The sequence below is a fragment of the Triticum aestivum genome, chromosome 5B, assembly GCF_018294505.1.
Source record: "Triticum aestivum cultivar Chinese Spring chromosome 5B, IWGSC CS RefSeq v2.1, whole genome shotgun sequence".
Lineage (NCBI taxonomy): Eukaryota > Viridiplantae > Streptophyta > Magnoliopsida > Poales > Poaceae > Triticum > Triticum aestivum.
Genome location: NC_057807.1, coordinates 301,328,705 through 301,333,644, shown reverse-complemented (window position 1 = coordinate 301,333,644; position 4,940 = coordinate 301,328,705).

Here is a 4,940-nt window from a genome sequence, read left to right as displayed (position 1 = left end):
GTTCACTCAGACAAGCATCGAGTTGACAAGAAGAAGTGCCTATATTCATTCGAGTATCAACCGGCGTCAACCAGTTGTCAAACTCCAAGTATTAGGAGAGTGAACGCCAAAAATATTGCTTGGCGCATAGCCCAGAAAAACACAGTCCAGTCTTTGGTCCCAACTTGTGCCTTTTGGTTATCGGCAGATATGGTAGCGAACTGTATGGCATGGAGTCTAAAGATTCCAGACAAGTTGGTTGACGTGTATATTTGTGTGGCACTTCATCAGTTTGCACGCCAGGGATGCTCCATTTCAGTTGAACTGCACAAAAAATTTGGGTGGTCATTTTCTCGACCGCCTCCTTTCTTGTCTGCAATGTAGAATTTTGGCGAGCTACAGGACCAAGATGAGCCAGTAAACTAGTTGGACGAAAGTAGTGGCCAAGTTGCTCAAACCTCCCTCAGCACGAGGCCACTATTTGAGGATAAACCTACAAGCAAAGTTCAGATTGTCTGTGCTGCCTCTTATGTACTCGAAAGTTTACTCGTAGAAGCATTAATTTTAGCAAGAAGTACCTCCGACTGAACACCATTTACTAGTTTGTACCCTAGGTAATTAAAGTTTGTCCATGGATGATATTGGCTGTGATCTCAATCATTTGGATGCATAGACATGTTGAACTTGTGTATATATGAATCTTTTGAGTTGTTGATTGTGAATGTTGGCTATGAATATGAACGTGTCCTGTGAACCTGAGTTTGATACGAATGTTTACCTTTTCTGTTGTACTTGTGTGTGAACTTGTTAGTATGCCTACTATGCGATATGTGACGTGTGGGTGTCAATGGCACACCTTCTTCCTGAGAAGAATTGCACCTGCTTTGTTAGGGTAGCAACGGCGCATCAGCTCTTTTTAATCTTTTTGCTTTGTCTTCCCCCCTCCCCCGCTCAACCCCTGCCATAATGTTTTCGGCCTCAAAACAAACATAGTACTGCGTTGTTTTGGGGGCTTGATGAAAAATTGAGTGCTGGTTTCTGTAGGTTGGCCCGCCAAGCAAATCGGCCACTGGTCCACCACGAACTGGGAGGCTAAAAATACAAGTTCTATTGTGCAGAGGCAAGTAAAAAAATGCCATCAAGAGCCATCCACTAATGAAAAAAAATCGTTCATGATGTGCTTCTTCAGTCGTGCCGCCGCCCCCCTCTTTAATCCAGTTCGCTCGGGGATCTAGCTGGTATCATTTTTTCCAGAGGGCGAACAAGTATCAGCTAGGCCTACGTTTTGTTTTTTAACATGCGTAGCCAACGACATACGGAGACAGTGGTTTCAACTTATTTTTTGAGGTCTGTACCGGCCTATGGGCTTTTTCTTAAAGATCGGCAGCCCAATGTATTTTTTTAATAAAACGCAGATCTGTGTTCTATTTACCTATATATAAAAATAATAATGTTGTGTCCAATTTATGTTTTCCCTTCTAACCACATTATATATATTTATATTATTACTATTATCATATATTTTATAGAGACTTATATATACATTATAAAAAATCCCACATGTTACTAACTTATAAAAGTAAATGTTTAACAGAAGTTGGCAAGGAAAATCCTGGTTGTTTTTGACTCACAGGCAAGGAAAATCCTGGTGATTGCGTACAAAAGCTTGCGAAGATTTTAAGGGCCAATGTAGTAATAACACGCTCATTTTTATTTTGAGTAATAACTCGCTAATTTGTTAATTTTATATATATAAATTGTGTCTCTCTAGTTTATTTTTTGATATTAATTGCTCCTTCTAACCTAACATTATATATAGAACGAGCCCAACTAATTTGTGTATTTCAAGAAAGTGCAAATGGGTTGGGATTTCTTAGAAAATATAAATGGGCCGCATTGATGCGAAATTATTTGTGCACCCAGCCCAGCAAATGGACTGTACATTCTAGAAAACATGGATTTATATCCAACGACCGACATGCACCTTCAATCTCTCGTCTTCTTCCTCCAGTGTCGCCGGGACCGCCTGGTCCGGCCTCCGGCGGCTAGCGGCTCTGCTTAGCATGCATCGCTGCGAAGCGCTACCCCACCGCCAGCTAGGCTATCCCTCCACCCCTCCACCCCTCCACACCCCCTGTTATTCTCCACCAACTGCAGCCCCACACCGCACCAAAACCAGTTATAACCCTTCTCCTCCTCTCAATCTGCGAATCCACTACCGTGTCTTCCCATCTCCGTGTCGTTCCCGTCTGGGGCCTCGCCGTCGTCCATCGCCTCGCTGTGCTCGGTGCGACATGGTCAACAAACAAGAGTCATCGGAAGAGGACTGCACGTGGAGAGCCTGACGGCTGGGACCCACGAGGTCCATGGTCGCACGCAAGGAAAGTTCCTCCTTATTAAGCTAGAAAAAATGTTTCCTCCCCCTGACAGCTGGGACCCACCTGCTGCATCTTTGCACGGAAGGAAGTGCCTCCTTGTTATGCGAAAAAATATTCCTCCCGTTGACAGCTGGGACCCGTCAGATTTGGTGGCTGACTTGTGGGCCTACTAAGCGGACGTGTACGCAGGGCTTTGTCAACTTAATCAACAAATTATTCTAGCAGCTGGATCGTTGGGTGTTAATCCAATAGACGTGCTCCTTCTTCAACCTCCGCTCTTGCTCCTATCTCCCGTGGGCGGCACCGTGGCAGTGTTGCCGCGCACCCGAACCAGTCAAGTTTCCCACTCCTTTCCATCTGTGACTCCACTGCCGCGTCTTCCCCATCTCCTGGTCGTTCTAGTCTGGGGCCTCGCCGTCGTCCATCGGCCTTGGTGCACTCGGCACGGTGTGGTCAACATGGTCAACAACCGAGAGTCATCGGAAGATGACTGTACGTGAGAGGCTGACTGTGGGCATGCACCACGCCCATGGACGCATGCACGCAACTGCATCCGTTTTACCCTGAAAAATAATCTTTTCACCCCTGAATACTGGGACCCACTAGCTACATCTTTGCACGCAAGGATGTCCGTCCATATTATGGGAAAAAATGATTCGCACCCTGACTGCTGGGACCCACCAGCTACATCTTCGCACGCAAGGAAGTGCCTGATATTCGGGACCCACTTGGTCAAAGTGTATGTAGCATTGTCATTCTGGTCGCGAACGTGTACGTACATACTGGTAGATGTAGAGGCGCGCACATGTCATAGTAGAGGCGCGCACATAGCATGTACACGTACGTACAATGGCCACGGTGCAAGAAAGTAAATACGACCACGTATGTACATACGGGCAGGGTCTCGAACGCCTACTCGCGCGTACGTACGGCCAGGGCTCATGTACATGGCTGGGTCGGAATGGAGAAACTACGTCGTCGTTGTGTTCATGGGGAGCCAACCGGACTTGTAGTAAAATAATATTGAATTTTGCTTGTGTAGCCCCTATGGACCAGTTTATACCTTTAGGATGAACCGGTATATCTTCTGTCATACAGTTTCCAAAATTCCTCATAATCATCAATATAATCCGGTTTATTGAGAGAAACTCGATAACCTTGAATTGATCCGGTATGCATTAGCCCCCAAGTGCCAAGTATGTAACTTGTTATGTGCTTGGAACTTAAAATATCAGTTGATAAAAAGCAATCTGCATTAGCCCCCAAGTGCCAAGTGTATAACTTGTTATGTGCTTGGGACTTCAAAGATGTACTACCAACTTATTAACTGTCGCTTGCAGGCTGAGCTGACCAAAAAGGATTCGCAAATCGCCGACCTCCAAGAAAACATTAAGTCCCAGCAAGTAGAAACCTCCAAGGCCAAAGAAGAGCTAAATGACGCTTTAACAGCCATGGAACAATTGAAGGATGGCTTTAAAGGTGAGCGGGCAAAATGGGAGACTGAAAGAGTAACTTTGCTAAAGCGGGAGGAAGCTGAAGCGGCCCTTAAGCCGGTAACAGAAGAACTGACCGTCTTGAAGCGGTAGATCAACGCTATGACCTCTGCTATCTTCGGTAAAAACCTCTTCATAAGCTGTAAATAAGTACCAGTCATGAAACTACCGGTTTAATAATACGTTTGATCTTTGCAGGTAGCCGTGTTACTCATCTTGGCTCGGACATGCGCGAAAAGCTGAAGGATGCCTATACATTGATAGAGCAGTTATATACTAGCGTTCAACAGGTCATCTGCACAACTTCATACAATAAACCGCCTCTAACTTTAGTCAAGGAAACATTGGCAAAGTTATCCATGACACCTGCCCAGCTCGAGGAGGAAAAGAGATCAGCTACAAGGGATGGTGCTCTGTCTGCATTGACTCGGGCCAAGGCCTGGATATCTGATCTTGATCCAGAAGACATTGGAAATGGCTATCACAGCCAAAAAGAAGATGGGACAGACTTTGATAATGATGCCCTTAGGGCTTTGATGAAGGAAATGCGTCCACTTGCAAGTAAACTGGCTGAAGAGACTGATTTTTCTTTCCATCGGTCGATTTATGATGCAGACAACAAATGGATTATGCATCTGTTTATGAAGTGCAAAATCTTATCCCGCCAATCCGTAAGCATACTTACGCCCCTGATGTTGAACCGTCCACCCTTATAAGAGATGAAGCTGTCTTTTGAGCCTTAACAGAGATTGACTGGGCAACCATTGACTTCCAGCCAGTGGGTGGAGAGGATGAGGGTGAACCAGCGCAGGACGATCCACAACCTTCAAGTCAGCCTGAGGAAGCATCATGATCCGGGGGCCGGTTTATCTTCTGCACACTGTCATTGTTGAAAAAAATATATTCTTTTGGGTCGTCCAAGCGCCTTGTAATAGGCTAGTTTAAACACTTGGTCTGCTATGCCGTCGTGCATATTTACTTTGCCTGATACTGTTAATCCGTCATGATAATGCTATGTCGACTTATGATCCTTAGCAGTTTTATGCAATCATGTTTCTACATATAACAAACTTAAAATTGCCCTGGCGGT